This window comes from Bombus vosnesenskii, unplaced genomic scaffold (genome assembly GCF_011952255.1).
Source record: "Bombus vosnesenskii isolate JDL3184/JDL3185 unplaced genomic scaffold, Bvos_JDL3184-5_v1.1 scf7180000013379, whole genome shotgun sequence".
NCBI lineage: Eukaryota > Metazoa > Arthropoda > Insecta > Hymenoptera > Apidae > Bombus > Bombus vosnesenskii.
Genome location: NW_022883009.1, coordinates 77,442 through 102,049, shown reverse-complemented (window position 1 = coordinate 102,049; position 24,608 = coordinate 77,442). Strand labels below are relative to the sequence as shown.

The 24,608-nt window shown below is 34.2% G+C and overlaps 1 protein-coding gene across 1 annotated transcript in view; it reads right to left on the bottom strand.

Moving 5' to 3' along the window:
- The window catches only part of LOC117237531 (cysteine-rich secretory protein 2-like), an 85,831-nt gene extending 61,464 nt beyond the window's left edge, over positions 1-24,367 (bottom strand). The window contains exon 1 of the mRNA XM_033501579.1: positions 23,496-24,367. The gene's annotated coding sequence lies outside the window, so the exon portion shown is untranslated. The remainder of the gene's footprint in view (positions 1-23,495) is intronic.
- Positions 24,368-24,608: the final 241 nt, after the last annotated feature.

Genomic DNA, 24,608 nt, shown 5'->3' with positions numbered 1-24,608 from the left:
TTGATTTTATGATTACATTTCTACTAAAAATGAATTATGTAATAAATTAGTCCGCCCTTTCGCCACACACTAGAAGAAATAATTTTAAAATTAATTAACTCATTTTTGCGTGATAATTTAACAACCCTTTCCTAGTCGAGAGATAGTTCGCTTAATTTAATAGAAGAAGCTATCCAATCTTCAAATTCATAACTGATAATAAATATGAATATTCAAATAGAAAAATTGTGCGTTTATTGGAAATTTCAATGTTTAAAAATACATCATATATATTATATGATATATAATTACATATTATTATATAATATATGTATTTATACACGCTTTACTTTAAATTAATTGAAAAATAACGTCGGGGGAAGAAATTGTTAATCGAGCAACTTTCAGCTCGTCATCTTTGTGAACGTGCGCGTCGTTAATTAAATCAGCCACCCTAGTCGAATTAACTTTCCAGTGCGTGTTCGAGGAAACAATTTTAGGATAAGCTGACACAACGTCGAGGATATAGGTCAGGCGAAGCAACGCAGTCTAATCGTGCGATAATTGAACGAGATTAAAGTTAAGGCGTTTAATAAGAAACGAGCCGCTTAACCGGACACTATGACCACTTATCTTATCATCTAATACGATCGCCTCGTTGAATCACTATTTAGCCTCGTCATACCCGATTTAATTGCCCTTTTGCTTGATTAAGCTATAGAAATATGGTGAATTTACGTTGGCTGGGAAGGAAGAAAAAGGACAAAGGAATTTAAATTTCATTAGTATTTAAAAATTACTTGAATGTCTTTTTAATATTATATTTTATAATTATTATGGTATCAATGTTTTTAATAGGCGATACAAACCATTTGGTTACTTAAATTTTCGCTCTTCCAAATTATTTGGCGCGAAGTTTTCTAAAAGTTATACAAATTATTTGGAACGATGTAGATAGTCATTTTTAATTAACTTATTCGACTACCGACTTTTTTATTACCAATCAGCGCAATAGATACGGAAACATCTGTATTAACTCAATTGCATGTTCCGAGTAACCTCGACCGATCCCGCGAAAATTTCATTACCAAACGACAAGATAACGAATCTACACTAATTACAGACTGCTCGATACAAAGGAAATTACCTGTACAATCAGTCGTACAGAAACGCCTTCGCCAGTGTATCGAAGGACCAAGACCAGAATCAAAGGGAAGTACCGAGAATCTTAGGAAATTAAAAATAGAATTACTTTATTTAGAGTCTTTCACAATGTTTCCATAGATTCAACCGAACGAATCAAGAGCAACGGTACACTATCGCAGAATAAGATTCATCGAAGTAGTAAATCGTTTGAGATATTTTGAAATATTTTCCCTTGCCCTAATATATCTCAAAAAATCTATTTTTTTTTTTTTTTGTATCTCGTAAGATAATTCAGGAACCAACTCAGTCGTTCGTTTTATTGTACAGATTTTCGCATCACACGAAGTTTAACAAATACAGAAATCATTACAGAAATCTATGTAAGCTAAAGCATACTTGCCAACATCTCTCAAGGAGATAATTTACGATCTCATCGCATAGATTCCACTAACTGCACAAATCAAGTGGAACGCGTTTCAATCAGTCGCGATAAGACTCTAGAACGTAGAGACACGACTGTTTATTTGCAGAGATATTACACAGGCACGAGTTGCCGCCGCTGCGTTGCCTTTTATTAAAAGTACATTCCTTGAGAGTTCAACTTCCATCGACGCAACGTTTCGAACTTTGGAAACTTGCCATGGCTCTTTGCTGTTTGCTCCAACGTTCCTTTTCGATTATCGTTGCATTCGAGGGGTTGATTACCTGGCAATTAAAATTTTTCTCTCATGAAAGGGTGCAGCGCATAGTGCGTGACTCTTGACAGTGAAAAATAATCTTGGCACGAGAGAGTTAATTTTGAGTTTGATTTCGCGTTAATATCGAGCAAGACGAAGCTTTACAGAAAGTTGCAGCAGCTTCATCAAAAGAGATTTTAATTGCGCGTCTTTGAAACAGCAACGATCGTTGTTTTTGCAATTATTCTTTTAGCATTTTATACCTTCCTAATAAACTTATTCCCATAGAATAATAACTGTCTCTAATATTACAATATCTACAATAATAAAAGAAATTATGTTATTTGCATCCCTCGGATATTATTAAAATGTTTAAAAATGGAGTGAATAAAGCGGGCACCGATACGAAACACGGTATGAAAAGATTGTTGAATATTCACAAGCTAATTATACGAGGCAACCGAATATGCGAGAACGTCGAAGTTCTAGGGATGTCGACTGCGACGGAAACGATGAAAAACGCTTTATAAGAAACCGATCTAGCTACGTGTAAGTGCGCTAACGATGCAAAGAAACGACGGTGAAACGAAGCACGTTTTTCTTTAACGAACCGTCCGTCCAGAATTTAATTCCAAGGATACTGACTGCTAAGAGACTTTCCCGCTTCGTACACTTTTACATAATCCATGTCTAGGTGTCTATGTATACTACCGTCGGAATCATCCCTCTCGGTAAAACGATGAGGAATCCCTTTATGAAAATTCAGTAATTTGTGTGTAAAGTTTGTCCTGAAACCTAAACTCAATTAATATCTTTTTTTGCTTCTTTATAATTATTATTAATGCAGAAAAAGTTATTTTTTGCATGTAACTTTATTCTTCTAACTACTATCATAAAAAATAAAAGCAACGACAATAAACGATTTGTAATAATATTAAATATTTCGTATGTAAAATATTTAAAATAGAATATTTATTATAAATATTTAACATTTCATTCGTATTCCAACGAATTTATGTAATCGAAACATTTTTGAATTAAACAAAGTAGAAATTAAATTATGCTAAAAAATGATGGAATAAATGTATATTTTATAAATTTTAAAATGCAATTTTCTCGAAAGTAGAGCGCTGCATAAAGCAGAATACTTTATTTTACGTTTCGAATTTATTTTTATACGAAGAATCAACCCCTGTCTGACTGTGTCAGCTATCCCATCGCTTTTTGAATATTTAATACAGAATACTGCAGTTCCTCGTGCACGAATATTCATTGTTTTAAGAACATGTAAATAACAAACTCTTATAAAACATCATACCGTGAATATCTACGATTAGAAATAACGAAAAAGCCATTTTATTGAAAATTCAAGTAATAATAGTTATTACGTATTTTTTATTACGTTATTTGTTACGTAAAGGCAAATATCATTTATACAGATAAAATTGCGTATAACTTTTCTCATTTAGTATTTTACGTAACAGTGATAAATTTTTCAAATTAAATTAAAAATTCCATCATGATCCTAACATTAAAGAGAATAATACATAAATTTCATTAAAATGCCACTATAGTTAACTTTCATTGCAATTAATTTTCGGCAGCATGCAACATGTACCTCGACACAGAAAACATTTTTGACCTCAAGTTAATTTCCATCGTAATTCAAATCATTAAAAAAAAAGATAAGTATTTCATTAATAATTTTAATAAAATAACAATTTTTTGCAAAACCAGATATCGTAACTCCGTTAAAATCATTTGTTCTCATAACTTAATTAGCATTCAAATTAAATTTTATGTCAGCTCTGGATATTAAAATTAATATTAAAAAGATAAATATCTATCATAATTCCATTGAAATCATTTGTCGCCATAGCATAATCACAGCTAACGTTCAAAATAATTTCTACCTGCAAACCAAATTTTAACACTGAAAAATAAATACCGCACGAGAACATACATCGTGGTTTTAGATGAATCGCTTTTTATTCTCTATCTACCCCTTGCTTTAAATTCGTTTCACACGCATATAATTCATTCATACGGAAGCCAGTGAAACAATGTCCTAACCGGGCAAAACGTCACCGGAATTCGCAGCAATCGAATCTACATACGGTTATCTCATCCAGACACAGTTTTATTCGTTCTAGAAATTCCACGATTCGGCCACGAGAGGTTGTGGCGCAATCAATAGCACGCGAAATTTAATCTTAGGCAACCTGGCATAGCCTAAATATCCTAAATTCTCTTGTTCTCGTGGGATTTATCTCCCGGTCGAGCCATGACACGAAAGAAAATATAAACCTGTATTCTTTTTACTTTTTTCTCTCTCTTCTTCTCCCTTCTTTCTTTGTTTCCTCTTTTTCCTTTTTGTTGCTTCAAAGGAATACGTAGTGAAGTTTATCCAGTATATATATATATATATATATATATATATATATATATATCGTTTTTACAAGATGAAAAAATTAATCAGAAGATTACATTATGACGCTTAATTAAATATCGATCCAGATTTTTTCCCACCCCTTAAGTGAAAAGATTGCTGGAGAAATAGATTACCGCGTATATACCCTTGAACCGAACCTTTTGCGCCTTCTCGCCTTCATTCTCCCTTACTTTAGCGTGCGCCGCTGGAATATTGCCGGCTTTCAAAAGAAATTTTTTATTCAATCCTGAGCAACGTAAAATATCGATACGAATAATTTTTGACAAGATCGATATTTTTTCATGTTCTTTCAGTATAAATTTAGAGAAATTTTGTTTCACGATAGAAGGGGAAGAAATGTTTAAAAATAAGCAATAGTTCGATATTTTACCATTAAATGTATTGATAATAAAATTAAGTAATTTTTTCTCAAAATTGCTTGATTCTTGAAATAACTTATTAAGTATGAATTTATTAATACGCAACTAATACGAAATCCGATTCAAACCGTATCTAATAAATCTATTTCAAAATCAATTTGAATAATACATCCTTCTCGGTTTTATTATTTCGTAACATTTCAGTACTCAGCATCCCATAATATCCACTATCCAAACCTTTGAACAACTTTGTTTTCATTTCCGCGTAAACACCAACAACAAATCCTCTTTACATCTTCTACATAATAATTTCCCCGACTCTGAACATGGACCATGGCTCTCCGCCATTTAGAATTTCTTCGAAACACTGCGCCCCTTGCCGACAGCACATACACAATAGGTACAATACCTTACAAAATTTTCTTAGATTATCCAGCATAGTGATTTCTTTATTATATATTATATTATAATTATATTGAGAAAATATAGTAACAATATAACATTTTATCTGTATTTCAGAACCTTTTGTATTGCGCTAATAAAAATAGAAATGGACAGAATTTCGCGTACTACATTAGAATCTGAGATATAAATATTAAAGAGTTAAGAAATGGGTAACAATAGAAACGAAGTAACATCGAACATCCTTGCATTCATTCAAAAACATGAAATATTTCTCTTTGGTCTAACATTTTTCCACGACACTGTACCTTCGTGCGTTAAATACGAAATATCACGGCAACCGGGAACACGGAGTTTCCTTAATTGCGGGATAGAACAAGATGTGGAAGACCACTGTGGAGAGGGTAGAAAACATCGAAGGAAGAATGGACCGGTCGACGAGTAGAAAAGCAAGACACGCCACTGACAACGAACACGAAATTTAATTCTACCAAGGCCTGTCTCCCGTGAGAATGCATCCACGCCGCAGCTTTATAATCCCGAGGCCACGGATTTATCTTAGATTATGTCGTTCCCGTCCTCTTGTTTAACTCGCTCGAGCAGAAGATACTCGCGATTTTTCATCCTGACCTTTATAATCTCGCACCGATCTCATTGTTCCGTACCCCGTCCGCGACACGATCCTTCATTAATCCGCGAAAGGAACGATTCACGGATTACATACTTGTCTATTCACCGTGTCTGCCGTTTCATCTCCTTCTTTTCATGTTTTCAAAGCTACGTACTAGAATAAGTTTCCGGTTATGCGTAATGTTCGGTCGTGCGATTCCTCCAACGTTGATGAAACGAAGGAAATTTACTTTCTCTATATTCGAAATAAGAGATTGAAATTACTATAAATTACAGTATAGAGAAATGTTGAGGTTGACTGATAGAAGAGTGAGTGGAAGTATAAGTTCAGGTATAGTGTATGTTGATCCAGATCCTCACTCTTACAGCGTTACAATACAATAGAAGAAGCAATAATAGGGATCACGTTCATATATTTATAGCAAAGGACATTACCAAAAAATTAATCTTATATCTCTAGCTGAATGCTACAAGAAACAGCAATAGAAATCTACTTATAGCCCTTTTGTTTCTAGACCTTGTAATCCAAAACAAAATTTATATTCAAGGGCACAATAATAAGGACTTTTTGATTTCACTAAATTCTATTCTTTTCATAACAGCGGTCTCCAGGCCACGGATATACAAAAGTAAAGACGTAGTGTTTTTCTTGAAGTAATTGCTTCAACAAGATACAAACGCGAAACTTGTCATGAACTACCTCATAAAGAGACATGATACTTAACGTATGATACTGAACGTAAATGAATCTGCTACTCTATATTTGTGATGAGGCTCGCTGGGATTTTGTTGAGAATATCTTCTTTAATTTAGTTGCAAATCTCTTTTTGAGCGTTCTTTGTGTTTTTCATATTCCAAAAAAGATAAATGTTTCCATTGATGTTTCCAGTTTTTCTATCCATTCTTCGTTTCGTAATACAGATTGCAGAGATTGCACTGTAGATGGCAAAAATTTTCCTAAATTTATTTCGCGTGATATGGTAAATAATACCATATCGGAAGAGGAATAATTTTCTTATTTACGAGTTAGAAGACTGTATTTTAGCGATCCTCTTTTTCATTCGCATCATAAAAATTGTAGAGATTATGGTGGATACAAATTTCCTTAATTTATCAGAATTTTCGTTTTAATATTTAGCATCAATTTTTTTCACGGGACAAGTATGACATCAAGAGGATGAAGGTTTAAATTTTTACTTTACTTGCTAATCTTCTCTAATTTGCAACTTTTTCCTTTTCCTTCATAATAAAACTGTTAGGATTATGTGTCACGGTTATGAATATCTCATTGAAGTATAGAAGGCTTACGTATATTATTTTCAGGTACGTATTTTACTTCAATTCTAAATTAAAAATTCTAAATAAATTAAACATATTATAACGAATGAAAACTCATTCGGGTAATCTTTTCTAGCTATTACATTTTTTCTGTTCTCTTTTAAAATAGTATCGAATATCGTATTTCCGATGACAAGTTCTACGAGATTTAGGAGCTTGAAAACTACGTCTTCAGCTTAAAACCGAGAATCAATTCTTCCTTATATCCGCCTTTTCTCTCTGCTCTTCACCTACTTGTTTCAGAACGAAGTTACAAAAGTTATATCTCGTGTCACGACGGACTCTTGGATTAATCAAATCCTTAAGAAGAATTTTCCTCGTTTTTTCAACTGGTATTAAATATTGAACTTTTAATTATTGCAAGCTTCACGTCGAAGTTGAAGAATGACAAGGGGACTTGACCTAGATTTCGATACGAGTTTCTCAAGAAATTAAATTAATATATTATTAAAATATTGTAATCTTACGTACTGGCATTCTTTTCAGTCGGGAAAATACTAATCAACGTTGCTAAAAATGCTAATTAAAATGTGATTCTACTTTATTAATAAATCCTACTAACCCTAATAATAGTACGTACCAAGCGTACCAAGTAGTACAAATATCTACAGTATAATAATCGATGATTAACGATATCATCGTCACTAATAATTACTCATGTTCAGTTAAAACAACACACATTAACAAGTATATTTAAAAAATGACAATATAATAATGTCATTAATTCATCCTATATCGTTTTTATAATAACAGAACATTTTTATTCTCAAGGAAAAGTAAATAAGGAATCACGACGCAAAATTACAGTGAAAATAGTAAACTGCAGCTCTGCAGAGTTCGATATCGTTACAACCCCTTTGAAATACACTCGTATTTTATGAGAACCACGTGAAAAGGCATGAAGTGGTGGAAACATTCTAGGCGGATAGTTTCGTCGCAGAATACGGCGCGTGTTCTAATTCGAGGCAACGCGAACAGGAGGAAAACGCCGCGGTCGATTTTAGTTAAACCATAAACACCCAACAATAAAACTCAAAGCATTATTAAACGCTCATGCACGTGCTCGAAAACCATTCCGATCCGCAACAAGTTTCTCGCGCGATTCAAATTGAATTTGATCGCTCTTTCTGATGCAAATTCCAAGCTAAGCATAAAAATTCCTCTCATTTCTTTTCCGATCGAACGTTACTCTGAATTTTTTCATTCGTTTCAACGGTAAAATGAAAAGACAAGAAAACATTGAAAAAATCGGATAGAAATTCTACAGATTTTTTTCCAAATTTTGCAATAATAAAAGAAAAAGATAATATTTCGTGATTGGACATTATTTTACGCAATGGTACTTCATCAGCGGTTTCAAGATCAACATGAAATAGTGAATATAAAAATATTACAAGAAAAATATTAGAAGAGAAAGTATTCGGAGAAAATATGACAGAAAAATATTTGAAGAAATTCTACAGAAACGGAGAAACTACGTTAAAGGGAACTAATGCCAACAGCAGAAATATGTTGGAGGACATTGGAATAATACTTCATCTCTTCAGGCTATACGGATGTCATCCGCACGCCATTAATATAGCGGCAACTTCAAAACTGCTACACCCTTACTCTTACGTGCAACTCTTATTCACTCTGCAACAGTGTTCTATTTGCTTTCCAGTGAAACACATAGGTATAGCGTTGACGCTCAATAGTTGTACACTGTAGTAAATTTGATATATCTCATGGTATAATAACACGTAAAGTATTCTCAAATTTTCAAATTTTCAAATTGTTTTCAGCGATGTTGCCATAATAGCTTTTCCTTTTTGTAAAGAATATTTAATTACATTGTTTTAGCAAAGATTGCAATTTCAGAGAATTCCTGAAAATACATTAAATATCTAACAATACCGGACGTACACAACGTTCCTGAATACTTGATGGATGCTACGGGATGTCTGAATGCATACTACGACGCGCAATTGTTCTCGTGGCTCGTGGTTCTAATAGTAGACATTCTAGATACGAGACTAGTACCTATATTGGGCATATATTTCAGCCAGTATAATTGAGTTTTGCATATTGCATTCAGGATCGATGAATATATTAGCACTTGTTACCATCTTTTTCAGTTAATCTGTGCCACTTTCCAGAAGCATCAGTAAAATAATTTCGCTATTTAAAATGCATTATTGTTTCCACTTGAATCGCAATTAATAAATAATTTGAAAATAATTAGTAAATAATTCGATTTTAATACCAATTTTGCAAACGAAACGGCTCGCATTTCAATTTCGAATAACAATACTCCAGTGGCACAATCCTCGTCCTTGCCATTTCACGTTCGAACCTCCGCCATTACACCGCTGTCGTTTAACGCGACCGCGTGAAGCGCGTGTTACGAAACAAACCTGAGAAAGATGCATGTATACGCTACAGACACGGTAATATATTTATTCTTTTTTCTGTTCTTCCCGACGTCCTTTGTGTCAGCGCACGAATACACATGGACTCGACGGCTACGAAACTTTTCATCCTTTATAACGCGACGAGCTTTTCTTCCGTGGAAGAAACATAACGTCGCCTCTGAAATAAACGGCGTCGCGTTCACGGTTTTGTGCGCATCCAGATGAGAAAAAAATATTTGAAGAATTAATAGGGTCAATGTTCAACGACCGGTTCGACAAATTACACCCACGAAGGAGAAAACGTGATTTCTTTCCTTCTTTATGAAATAAGAAAAAATAATGATTTTAGATTTTTACAACACAACTACGAAGCTGGCGCGAATAGGTGAACGCTGCACGATGAAGTACTTGACCCAATTTGATCAAAATTGAAGATTATAGAAGAAGAAGAACTCGATAAGCAGTCACATTTTTCATGATTTTTTGATTTTAATGTCACTTTACGAAATTTGAAAATTTGAATTTTGATCAGCTTCTTAAGCCAAATGCTCTAATATACGACGCATCAATCGCATAATTAAAATAAAAAATGAAGCAGGAACTCTCGTCATTTTTCCCACGTCAAATAACTGTCCAGGACGAGCTCTCGCTGGGAAAACTCCATCGAATTACCGTGAGGAACGCGATATACCATGAGACTACATTTAGTATTCGGTTTATTGATAAGGTTGAAAATTTCGCGACTTTTCGGCGTAATTTTCTGACTCGCGACGTTTTCTCATTTCAGGAACATGAAAGTTCCTTTCTCGTTATCAAGCAGCATTATTACGTTCCTGCTAATCAGTGACGCTCGTTGTAAATTGAAGATTATGGATTGGAGATGAAGCGAAGTTTCATGGCGTTTGTAGAGTATAGACCTCTTAAATTGATGTTCCTCGTGTTTTTTATTTTACGGTGGAATAATTAAGGAAATTTCTCCTTTAATTATCGTGGTACGATATAATTATAGTTAAATTATGATTATAAATAATAATTAAGATAATAATGTTGCGCGTTATGTAATGGCGAAGCCGATATCACTGAAAATTAGCAAAATCTAATCTAAACACCTTCAAGCGTTAAATATAGGAGCTCAGCAGCTATTAGCTTCTCGTTGACGGTATTTCCCTTAACGAAAACGGAACGGCGAATAATTCTAAGAGTTAATTAACTTTTTGCGTGTACTGAGTCCACAATTACCCGGAAGGTGGCTACAAAGATCCTTTCGAAAATATACAAACTCCTTCACCGTATATACAATATGCATACTTTATCTACCGATTAACCCAAAAACAAAAAAGAGAAAAAAAAGAGAAAGTAAACACGATTCGATTATCTAAGCGTTAAAGGCGCTTTAAATTTACATAACGCTCGTCAATTAGCCGCTTATGTCGCGAGAAATCTACGAAAAAAAGCACGAAGGTTAGAGGAAACAAAGCTCCTGATTAATTTTATTTTCGTGCAGAGAGATCGTGTGTTTGAATGTTAGCCGGTAGTTTTATCGCAACACAATGAATTTTAATAACATCGTTTCGAGGCTTCGAAAGAAACGAAAGAGTTCCCTTTAAGACAGACCCAGCTAACACGAATCATTTTATGAAAAATATATCTTAAATTCTTCCTATTTTAGTATTTTCTTATGTGCTTCGAAACGAATTTGAAAACGAATAAACTTTATTAAAAAGCTTCAGACAAATTAGATAAGAATCTCCAACAAGTTTGCTTCAAATAAAAGGGAAATGACACTGGTTTGAGAAATATTACAAAAAAAATCCAAAAATTCAATCTGAAAAGTAGAATCTAAACAATAAGGTCTAAGTGATTTCGTCTGTTTTATCATTCTTTTCTTCCCCTTCCTTTTTTTCTTTTTTAGCTATCACTCAATTTCGTCTAGAACTACACAAAAGGAAACTACGTGGTGAGTATTCTACTATAGCTCTAGAACAGCCACGAATTTCCTGGATCCACAGAAATAAAATGTTCTTTCGCAAAAGAGGAGGCGAATGGTGGGATAGGATCGTTTGCAAATTCGCGTCTTGGAAGCGAGCAACGTTCCAAACTATCCGCACGGTGCATGACGGGAATTGTAAAGCGGCGCTCGGCAACAATATTCATAAAATTCAATGGGCTCGCATGCAAATGCGGGGCGCAACCAATTCACACGTTTCCGCTTAACAGGCAGAAGGAAAGGAGAACGGAAAAGTGGTCCTGAAACCTCGAGATCAACATCCTATGGGAAAGGATTGCGTGGCTATAAGCTGCCATAAGCTTCCCGTCTCGCGGCCGGTCAATTTTCTCTGCTTAAGTGAGATTCCATACGGATGATGTTAGAACCTTATTTTTGGCAACAATAAATATTTATGTAGATACATATCGTCTTCATCTTTTACAATGTCTTTGACGTAGAATTTTTATTTCTGTTACCAGACGTTCAAATTATTATAAAATTGGATAATCATTTAAGTAGTCTTTTCTGTTTAACAAGATAAAATACATTTAAATGTGTGCGAAGCGTATAAACATACACACGTGTACACGTACGCGAGAAACGAGAGAATTCGGGACAGGACTGGAAATTTCCATCTTTACTTCCTTTTAATTGGAAGCTCGCCTCTTCGTATTTTCGTACCACTGGGAACGCGACAGATGCACAGCAATCTACACGCGACCAGCGTAACGGGAAACACGAGCCATCACGTAACAAGGGATCCGGTCTTCTATCCTAAATGTGTCTCGTCGAAAACTTGCTGCACCGATCACGCAGACGAAAGGAAGAAGAAACGTTGAAAAGGGGGTCGCAAACCATTTGACCCCATCATGATTCTCATGAGAGCCAATGAAGATCCGAGTACAAACATGAAACGTGGTAAATAGTCGAAGGGAATTTACGAGACCCTACTGGAAATTACATTTTCTTTGCCAATTGACAAGCTACGTAATATTGATTTTAATAGGAAAGTAATACATTTGGAAATAACGAATTTGTGTCGTACTTTGGGGCAGATTTTTTCTGATTCATTGAATCTAAGTGTATTTGTTATTAGTGATTACTAGACATTTATAGAGAAGTGAAATATAAATTTACATTGAAATCTGCAGCCTAGCAATTACTAACCACTTCTCGCTTTTCCACTATCTATTTGATACCACGCGTATCAAAATTATCAGAAAAGCTATAAACAGCGCAAACCAATGCACCTCGGTATAAAAGTCAACAACATAAGAAAAAACGACGTTGATTATCCAAAAATCCAAACTGTTCGCAAAGTCGGCTAATTTTGCCGTGTATTCAGGAAAATTGCAGCCATCGACGTTTTCCACGGAAGCCAATAAGAACGTGTGCGAACACCGGGCGGAAGAGCAGCAGGAGGCGGAGGGAAACGGGCGTAGCAGAAAGTCCTTTCGCAACCCCTAACACGAAACCGCACTCCGGCAACATTTGCGTTTTAACGGGCTCGCGACGCTTTTATTCCGACGGAATCAGCTCGATTTTCCTGGCATCCGCGCGTCACAGACTGATCCGTCGATTATTCGATTTATTTCAACTTGTTTTCGGCTGCTTTTCGCCGATCTTCCGCTTGCCTTTTATGCTGGATACACAGACTGTTAGTGAAAATGTGTTCGCCGCGGTATAAAGCATCGGTTTTTGATTTTTTACGGGTCAATGGAGATTTCATTGACGATTATAAGTTATTGTTTCAGACTTACATTCAATCCTCTTGTAATACGGTTTCGATGTAACACGGTGCAAAAATAGCGACAATACGATATTCTTATAACACGATTTCCATGTAACACGATTCAATAAATTTGGACAACTCTCATATAACATGAATGCCACAATTGTCTTGATTAACACGGTTTCGATATAATGCGGAACGAATTAATCGCGTCATAGAAAGATCGATTGCATTTATAGTCGGTCCCGGAAATATTCGAACACTAGCATAATTTTAACTTCTATGTTTGATATCTGAAATAAATGCAGATAAAACAACAAAAATGTTTTGCAATATATTGAAGTATAGTATACAGACGCCTGAATGTAAAAATCATCTGACTTAAAATAAACCGTTGTTTAAATATTCAAAAAATATTGAAAATAGTTGAATTTTCATGTTTCAAAAATATTCGGGAACTTTATGAGTTAACGTCAAAAAAACTAAACTGGCAATTTATTATAAAGGTTTAATGTTATGTCCGGCACTCCTCATATTTATAGGCTACATTGCAGTAATTTATATGTAGTATCGTGGACGAAAGGCCTAAGAAATATCGGGCGAACTATGAACAATGTCGCGAGAGCCGAGGCGCTGTCGGGCCCATCAATGTGTCATCGGTCTTTTCAAGTGCATAGTTTCGTGGAAAAGACCTACGTGACCCTGGCCACGAGCGCTTGCAGAACACGTGTGCGGTGGGCCTAGGAAAAAGACAACGGAATGCGGCAACGGCCAGAGCGTTAGTCGAAAAGCAGAGTGCGAGTCGAGGAACCGTGTGCGAGTTGAGCGGAGACAGAGGTTGCGAGTGGCGTTGCCGAGAGAGTGTGGATTGCGCTGTTTTCTGTGCGTTTGGCGTGAATAGTTCAGGTTGAACAACAATCGTCTTTTTCTGTCTGATTAACATCTCTATTGTCCACTCTTTGTAAACACATTATATCACGATATTACATATATTACAGATTTTTACAATATTGCACGTAAGTAACCAAGAAAAAAAATATGCTGATTTATTGTCTGATAGTTTATTGACACAAAAATCGAAGAAAAATAAATTTAAAATTAGCAACAATACTCAAATAGGTTACAAATTTAAGCTATCAAATTAAGATAACGGATTTTTTACAGAAGTACGCCCATCTCTGTGGAATGAACTAGACTGTAGAATTAGCAAAAAACAACAATAAATAGTCAAGAAATATGACAAATTCGTCTAATGTAGAAATAAAATACAGCATTATACATTACTAACAAAAATAATTTTCAACATGCTAAACTGCTTAAAACGTGTTGTAGAGCAAAAAGGATATCGGAAAAAATATTAAAATTTTATAAAAGAATTACCATTTTAGCTTTCTTAACGTCAATATTTGAAGTGTCCGAATATTTTTGAGACACGAAAATTCACTTTTTCCCTATATTTCTTATAATATTTAAACAATAATTTGTTTTAAGTCGGAATTTTTTTTGCTTTCTGACATCTATATGTCCGAATACTTTAGATAGAAATTATGCGAAAATAACGCAGTGAGCTGTACGTACTAGAACGAACGATTCTATTAGGTTGCTACTTGCGAAATGGTCAATTTTAGAAAATCAGAATCTAACAGCTGATTTTACCGTTATATACTATTTATCACATGTCAACTTAAAGCTCAAAGTTAACCAAAGACAATATCATAAACATTTTCTGAAAAATGAAATAAATTAATCTTATATTGTTTTTACGCTTATATTACTCACTTCGTATTGTTCCTGTTCAAATCATATTGGATAGTAACTTTGTTTTAGACTGCTGGCCTAGAACTGATGATTACCATTAAATACCTATTACATATAGATATTAATGTATGTTAAATCAAACAAAGTTCTAGAACCAGTTATGTTCATTCCACCGTGTTCCACTGTATTTGAGAATGAAATTTGGCGGGAAAGTGGTGAAAGGGCATCTTTTCTACCTAAAAGTCTATTTCAAAATCACGCATATGAAAATTTAAATATACGTTTTAATAGATTTTGAACGTATTTCGCTGGACATTATATTTCTGCTACAGAATCGCTCTCGAGGATAAAGATATTGACTAGAGGAATAATTATACAACTGCAGTAAAATTAGAATTCATTATCGTTTGAATAATTATCTGAGGAATACGTAATTTATACTCCTGTAGGGAGTTAAAACGCTTTTAATGACAAAGTCTAATGCCGGTAAAGAACGGTCGAGATAAAATGAATTTCAAACACTATACAGAAACTTTTCTCGACTATAAAATATTGAAAATCTAATTGTTCATTCAATATAGAAAATATTGAACGCGTGAAATGTCAAATGATTTATTCCTTAAAAATTACAAGAAATTTTCTGTTCTTTTTTTCTCGATTTACTTCGGGTAATTAGTGATAAAGAACATTTATTTCAAGAATTTAATTATGCAAGTGTTTATTTTACCACAAAATCAAAGCAGAGAACTCTACAAGTGGACTTTTGGCGTAAATTTTCGGAGACGCTTTACCAACAACAGGATGCTTGAGAGTAGACGGAAATACAGAGAATGCCGATTATCCGGACAAGCGAGCGGACAAGCCTTAAGCCGATAATACAACACCGAAAACAATTAAAGGATCGCGCCTGCTATTCTGGAAAACAGGCTAAGCATCAAAGTTGAATGACGTACTTTACCTAATTGAACAATCAATTTGTTGGTCAAAGTAAACGCGTAAGAAGATAATTTAAAAAATTGTTTATTTCAAGGGAAGATTTCGTTCCAAAAGAGATATAAAAATTGGAGAGAAGCAACTCGTTCTTGTTTTGTGTAATTTGTACTCTTTCGATAATCATTGTCAGTCTTGGAAAGGAATCGAGTTTTTCAGCACTCCAACAACTACTTCGATGTTTAAATCGAGCTTTTGTTAAAATACCTTGGCTACTCCAATGTCCTTTACTTCAGCTTAATGTTCTTCTCTTGAACCAGTTCCTGTTCGAAAAACATTCTTCCTGACCGTAACCTCTTTTGTAAACTTGATTCGAAGACAGCATGGAAAGAAAAGAAACATGGTCTAAACTTACAACAGAAAGATAAACATGGTCCACCTACTTATTTCTCAGTCTGTCGATTCCTCTGAACATCTTTCTGTCGAAAACTATTGTTCTTTCGATATTTTTTGCCACGTTTTATTGTTTCTATGAGCCAGGAATTTATAGATTAAAATAATTAACTTCATCGATTCTTGAAAATTAATTTTCAAAGTGCAATAAACTGCAAGTTTTCTCCTTCCAAAAATAAAATCAATGTTTCAAATATATATATATTCGCGGAAATATTGAAATATTGCTACAAAATATGGAAAGTACGATATACTCCAAGTCCAACCTGATAAAAATGACATGTAGTCATGTTTTTAATAGAGTCGACGAAATTATATTCCATGGGAGAAATATTTCAAATATCGGAGATATTCACACCAAATGCAACGTTGAAACGAAGCGATAAATTATTTAATCGATGAAAATACCGACGAATCACTTTACGCTTGATCACCTGGCAAATGAGAGAGCTAGTGGAAACAGCGCGTACCGTTCCCAGCGCGATTATTCGTCGAAAGAACGCGGTGAAATGAATTTTCGAGCTGAAATCATTTTTCCCGCGAGCCAAGCGAATAACTGGGGACGACTCAGTGATAACTAACGAGAAACTGTGGACCGTAATGAGCTCACCGTTCCTCGGCTCTATTTTTCGTGTAGAGTACGTTAGCGAATTGTACGATTTAAATAAGAGAAAACGACAGCAATGTCTAAGTGTCATTAATAATAAGTCGTTATAATAGCAAGAATAATTATTCTGGTATAAATATCGGAATTGTAAATTATTCATTACATTTTCGAAGAAATATTTTCACTGAAATTGATTCGAGTACACGAATTACTTATGCGTTTAATCTGTACTGTTGTTATCTCTCGGATCAGCGATATGACAAAATCGGCCTTCGATTAATGCATACTCTCGTTAGTTATTGTTGTTCCGCTAATTGCGTGTATTATGAGGATACGTTGCTGTTTAACGATTGACATTGTTACAATTGGAAATTTAATCGGTTCCATTCTATGATTTATAGCCTTTATCAACATGCTGGCAGTGAACTTGAAAAGTCTTGAAATTATTAATATATATGCTACATTTTCTTTCAAAACAGAAACATTCTACGCAATTTGATGTATTAATACCACATAAAATAATACATCTACATGCGTGCAGAATACTGCTTGAATCCAACTCTGGAATTGCTTATACAGCGTTGCAGAGTATAGGAACTTTCGCGATAATTAAGGAACCCGAGTGCGAAGTCAATAAGAAGTTACGGAGTCAGCGAATAAATGGAAATATATTCGTTAAGTGGAATTCTTTTAACTGGAAAAATTTAACGATGCCCAAAATTAAACTTTATGCGTAACCTTTTTTTCGTGGTGCATGTGAAAGAAGTATTAAGTATATACTATATTAATGTATCTAACTAACCGTAAATTAATTTCGCAATTTAGCAAGAAGATCAAGAAAGTTGTGAAGAAAATATACGTGATTATCGTTAGAAATAATAATCACACCCTATCGTCTAAAGATTATAAAATATATTCTACAATTAGAATGTTAATAATAATCGTTATCATCTGCTATCTAACACAAGAACTCAAATCTGTAAAATTAAATGCCTCCTAACTTGTCTTCGGTCCTCTACAATGCCTTTCAAGTATCCGAACCACATTTATACCAGTCGCGTTGCTAGAATCAAATATCGAGGAAGCAAGAAACGTTGAAACGATATAAATCACCGTTAACGTCCCCCATACGACCCGTACGCACATATATTTCGTTAAACTGTTCCACGAACGAGCATCAATTTTCATCGTTAACCAGTTGTTTGCATCCTGCTCCTCCCCGTTGAACGAGATAAATTAAATAATGTATCGATGGAAGCGTTAACGAAGAATTTCGCATTGGCAACGACAAAAGCAAAGTTGTAGCTACATTTGCGCCCGGTGAAATATTTAACGAGCTGTCCAAACATGATCCGATTTGCAAGGGTTGATTCGGGTATTCGCACGCGCAACACTGAGCGATTAGAGTTCATTTCAAGCTTTAACGCGGCTGAATAAAACGGCCGTCTGTTTTTATCCATTCCTGTCCGTCCCATTTTATTTTTTCTCTTCTTTTTCTATTTATCTTCTTTTTTTTCGCGTGCACTTGCTTGCAGTAACGCGAAATGATTGCATAATGGCATTAACAACATGAAAGCTCTCTATCCAGAACGCCGCGAATGAAATTTGCGAGTGGCACACTGTTATGAATTTCGATAATTCCCCGAATTTTTGCGATTTACGCAATCGAAAAACGCGTGCATCAGTTACAACGAATATCGTTGATTTGCTGGGAAAGTTACACAATTAAAAAAGTAAATTTTTCAGAAAGTCAGTTTCAAATATAAAGTTATTAATCACTCAACCGTTTAGCAATGAACAAATTTTTACAAATTTAATGTGCGAAACGAACATGAAGATAATGCTAATATTTATACTGAATTAATAGAAGATTATTCGATTTGTATTATGCTAGCGAATATTCTGTTTTGTTTCATTATTGTTTTCTTAGCAGTTGATGGAATTATTTTACTATTTGTCTCTTCTTTTATAAATCCATTTAAATCACTGGCAAAAAGCAAATCCAGTGTTTAATCGGATTTTTTTGGCAGCTTGAAATTCTCATAAAAGAGACATGATCGGGTAACACACAGTCGAAATACGCGCATACGATTTATCTAAACGAAAATTCGATTTTTTTCAATGTTTTATATCCCCTCTCCCGACCCGAATCCATTATTATACAATTAAAATCCTTTTGCCCTGTTATTTCATTTGCGTGTTATTTTAACGATAATAAATCGTTACCGTTAACGCAATACCAACATGCTTTTGTTAGGAACAAATATAGCTTTTTTCCGTCCAAAATATGCTATACGAAATACAATTTACTCAGATCAAAACTTTTGCAAACAGAATGGAATATTTCAAATCCCTTTTATTTATTTAAAAAAAAATAATAGATACGAGTAAAATACATAGGAAGGTTTTTAATTGTTTCATGTATAAAATAAAAAATGGCGAAATTTATCGTCGGGAAAAGAAATGACGCTAAATGTTTAATATAGTAAAATTATTCCCTATGACACGCAAAAAATATAAAAATGTATGATAAATTCATGTATTTTGATATTTAAGTATTTTTATTAATTTTTTGCTATTTTTAAATATAATAGAAATTCTAGATCGGAAAAATCAAATTTTAAAAATTAAAGACTTTCCAATTTCTTTCTTTTATTTAATCATGATACAATGTCACAACTCCCACTCGCGCTCATCTAATCGGTTTTCCCGAGGACAGTGAAAAATGTGCGTGCTACAACAAACAGGCAGAAAACTGTTAAAACGATTTCCTACACGCCAGAAGAGAGAACCTCGACCTGGTTGCTCGTCGTTTAAAAATATCGTTAAGCTACTTTTCCTGGTTGCTATTAGACTTTTAGCGAGAGCAACTTGCAAAATAAATTATCACGAGGAAAACTTTCGCATTCGCGCTGCCGCTTTTGTTGCTTTTTGAAACAAGACAATCCGTTCGTCTGGAAAATTAGATTATGATTCTCGGTTGCGTCTTATTAACGTGTTTATCGAAGGAAACAGGCGAATACAGAGAGTGTATAGAAATCGCTGAAACACGGGAATTGTGTGAACTGTTGCAAAAGATTAGAATAATAGCAACGATATCTTTTATAATATTGTTTATCATCTCACAAATCCTGATTATTTATTTTCAATTTATCTGAAATTTGTTTATTACCACGCTCAATTACATCTTCAATGCCAGTATAACTACAAAAATTATCATTTAGTCTTCACGATCCAAAAAAAGATCGTTGGAGTGTATAAAAAGATAATTAACAGAAAAGATTTATTCTGCGTAATGAACAATCTCGCGTTTCTAACCTTACTCCATTTGTATCGCCGAATAGTCTTTCTCTAAAAGACAAAAAGGAAGAAAAAAAGAAAAGATTTCGCGTGACTTTAGCAGAATCAAACTCCCCAATTCTGCTTCAAAAGTTCGAATTATCCGAATTCACTCAAGCCGGAACAAAGGACAAAATCCTGGAAGCGTTTAAAACGAACGATATTCCGGCAAATACCGCATTATATCGTAAATGAAACGCTCGATGGCACTCGAACAAAACGAACCGTCGTCCGGCAGACCGAATATCACCGATCGAAATAACGCATCACCGCTCAAAAGCCGCCGATAATTCGTTTTGCGAATCATGTGACCCAATCTCGTCTATACTTTTCATTTTCGAATATTTGAGCGAATATGGCTTGACAAGCACCGATTTTACCCAAACACTGGAAAACGATACAGAAATTTGTGTTGTCTGTAAGCTCGAAGAATCAACAAAAACTTTTTGGACTTTAAATTAATCCTAGATAGATAAAGATAAATTAAAGGGAAAACTAAATAAACGTTCCACTTTTCAAACAGCAACACCACAGATGTTTGTATAAAGAGAGGGGAAGACAGGATACTAATACAAAGTATCGCGTAACAATCGATACAGGTGAATCCAACACGCGATAAACCGAACACAGAGCAGACTTATCTTGCACATAAATATAAAATGCAGATGCAAAGTTGTAGGGAGGCTGGTCGTTCGATTCGAACACCAGATGCGGGGGTCATAGACTCGCAGTTAACTGCTGAATCGCAATAGGAGGTTTTTACATTTGACCCGAATCGAGGATAGCTTACGAGACTGGCGAATGGTGGTATAGAATATTCCATGGAACATTCAATGCAACCGTATTTCGAACAAATTACACTACCGTTCAATAGTATTGAGGCACTTGCTTGTTTTTGATAACACAGTAGAACTGCATTTATCCGACTTCCATTTGTTTCAATGAAATTTTAGTTAATACTAGGTTAAATGAACTTCCATCGATTGAATCGACTTATTTGAATCTGAGGTTTGATTAAATAAATGAAACAGTATAGATTTTAAAATAATGCGGTCACAAGAAGTATTTAACAACGTTACGAGATAAAAATAATATTAATCGTATATTTTTCTCCTATTAATTTATCGTTGAAATTATAGTATAATTGATTCGGTATAAGTAAATCGAAAAAGTCCTGTTCATTGGAAGAGACAGATTTTACTTTAAAATGAAATGTTGCTGATTGCGTGATAATGGATTTAAGATTGGTAAGTCCGACGTTTTATGAATAATAATTAGTAGTAGAAGTTGCGATAGTTCCTTAAAATGGAATATCGTTCCACGATAAGTTGAAATTTTTCGTATTTTATTCAAAAATTATATATAGGAGAAATATGTACTGTCGAAAGCAATGTTACAGTTAAAAATTAAAATATCCACTTATAATTTAAAATTACAAAACATAAGTATTTTAACGACTTTTAAATGAAACAGATACAATACATATTGATAGAAAATAGTAATAATTAAATTTATTTATCACGATAAACGTAAAGATTTTTGTACGTCATTTTTATGAGATAATTTAAAATAATACCTTTAAGAAAAGTATATTTTTTAACGTGTTTTTAAATATACATTTATTTTACAACCACCATAAAGCCTGTTGAGCGTTGTTATTGTCTATAAAATTTAATGACAGTACTTCGATTTTATAGTAGCCTGATTAATAAAGTTTTTCAGGTGCTCAAATACCCAGTCACCACTAAAAATTTAACGTGCGTCATTAGATTTGATGATAAGAAGACGGAATATGAAGGTAACTCAATTTCCTAACTTTTTCGACCTACTCCACTCTCATCCTTGAAAGCTCAACTAACTGTAAGAATTGCTGTGACATCTTTTTCTTTCTCATCATGCGAGGAATAAAAACTGCTTTCGTTGTAACAACGAAATTCCCTCGTATCTCGTTATACCTAACACGTCCCCAGATTAATTAAGCCAATTACGATCATGAAAATAAAAATTCGAGACGCTTATATGAGGATAACAATTAATCAAGTTTTCTCGACTTTCTTTAGTTACATTTATAAAAATAATATTTTCTACAAACATTCACGATTTATTTACTGTATTTTTATTATTTATTATATTTTCTAGGAATTTTTTATATTTTTTAATATTGACTTGTTCAGTCGTCCAAGATATAAGAAATTCTATACGTTTAATCTGATCATGAAGCAATAGAGCGTCTCATGCTAAATAAAAACCCTCTATTGCGGGAAGGGGTACAGGAGACGAACAAGAATTTTATTCGGCTAGTTTTCCAGGCAAATATTTACAGCATTTGATAAATATCGGTAGCATATATGCATTCAAGTCAAAATACGTGTATGTCCAGTTATTTTATCAATCACTGACAGTGAACAAAACACGAGGCGACGTTTTCTGTAAAGTACAAACTTCAATGGGAACGGATCTGTATCCAGGGAAAAAGCACTCGATAGAGTAATAACAAATGAAAAACTTTAAATGGCACGTATTAATTCAAATGAGAATATTTACAACACATATTTTTAGCCAATTTTTTAATAGATTGCAACTTACGAGTCGTTCGTGTTCGTGTAAATAATCCTGCTTCGTATGAACGGATATTCCTGTTCGTATCTCTGAACTGTACTTGATGATAGTGTGCAAGAGATGAAATGTTTTTTCTGCATTTCTTCAGTTAATAAAAGTTAATTAATAGAAACTATAGAAATAGAAAATAAGAACAGAAAATTTTTGAAGTTTAAATATGGAAAAAAGGAAGAGAAAAATATGCAAAGACGCATAGCTAAATTTATAAAGAGATAAATTTAGTTAATTTTACTCGGATTATATATTATTCGAAGAAAATAATACCCATTTAATTTGATATTGATAACGAATATGTTTCAATGTACGAATATTATAACCTAATTCAAATAATGTTGAGGAATTTTCATGAGAATTAATTGGCGATTTGTAATGCTCGAATTTCGCTTTCATACATTTGTATACATAAACCTAAGTCTATTGAAGTAATTATTGTAAATAATTTCATTATTGTAAAGATTTCATCTAGCTGTGTATCTGATAATTATATCTTTTTCTGATACGGTTTCCTTATCGTTGAGTTAATTATATCCGTACCAAATTTTAATCTGATACAGATATTCATTCAGAAATCCAAGGAATATAATGTGATTTAAATATCGTTTGAGAAGATCAAGCGATTTAAATGTTCGCTTGTCACACCACGATTCGTCTGAATTTCTCTTTTTGACCATACTAATAAAAAATGATTACTCACCAAGTCGACTTGGAGGAAGCTTAAAACCGAAAGCTAAAGAACCACAATTGGTCACAGTGCGGTGTCAGTGATTAATCAGCAAGAATTCGCGATTTCAAACCAATTACCGTCGTTCAGCGGCCCATTAACCCTTCCAATCTCATCACGATCGGTCAGAGAATGTTTTCCATTAGCACTTCGCCGATCGCACTCGACCAACATGAATCCGTCGACGAACAGGGGGGGACAGATCTCTTCTCCTCGATGAGTTTTCGTATCGACCAGTTCCGCCAAAATTTCCGCAGTAGCCACGATCCAGTTACGATATACCAAACATTCGTCCTTGTAACTTCATCTCACTCGAATAGAAAAAATGTCAACACAAAATATCCGCACAACTAATCATGCGTTTCTTAGAATTTCGATCGGTCGAAATTTCTTAAAATTGGTGATCGTTTACCAACAACGACAGTTCCTCCAGTTATTTTACGTTACAAACAGGATGAACGATCTGTCCACGTGTTGATCATAAACAGAGGTGGGATTTGCGCTTTCTTCGGGTCACATAATTGGTATTATTCTAACGACGTATGGCTCAAACATTTATCATAGTAGCAAGACACGAAAGAATTACAAGCAGGTTGTACGATCGCACTGTATCCGCGACCAATCGTTCGCGCTAAACCTCACCGTCCGCTTCAAGCCTGAATCTCTCAAATCTGTACTCTGAGATCTTACAATTTTAGTTAGAGTTACTTGGATTTTACGAAAAACCTTCGGAATACTATCCTCCAAATTCGGTGATGTTCTACGATAGCTCTTTCACATTAATTCTAGTAAAAACCTTTATAGTACAATCCTTTTTTCGATTCAGTAATCGATAACGCCCTTATCCCTTGACTTTTATCTTAATCAAGGACAAAACACGACGACCTCAAATCAAGATTATCTCTAACATACAACCATTATCCTTGTAATCAATGTTAACTTTTCCACTGGAAAACTTTCGTTAAAACGATAAGCACTTGTCGTTCTAATTATTCGTCACAAATTATGTTCCCACTAATTCTCAGTGTTCACTCGAAGACACTCGCGATCGAAGAAACTCCACTGAGATCAATTCGATCGATGGAA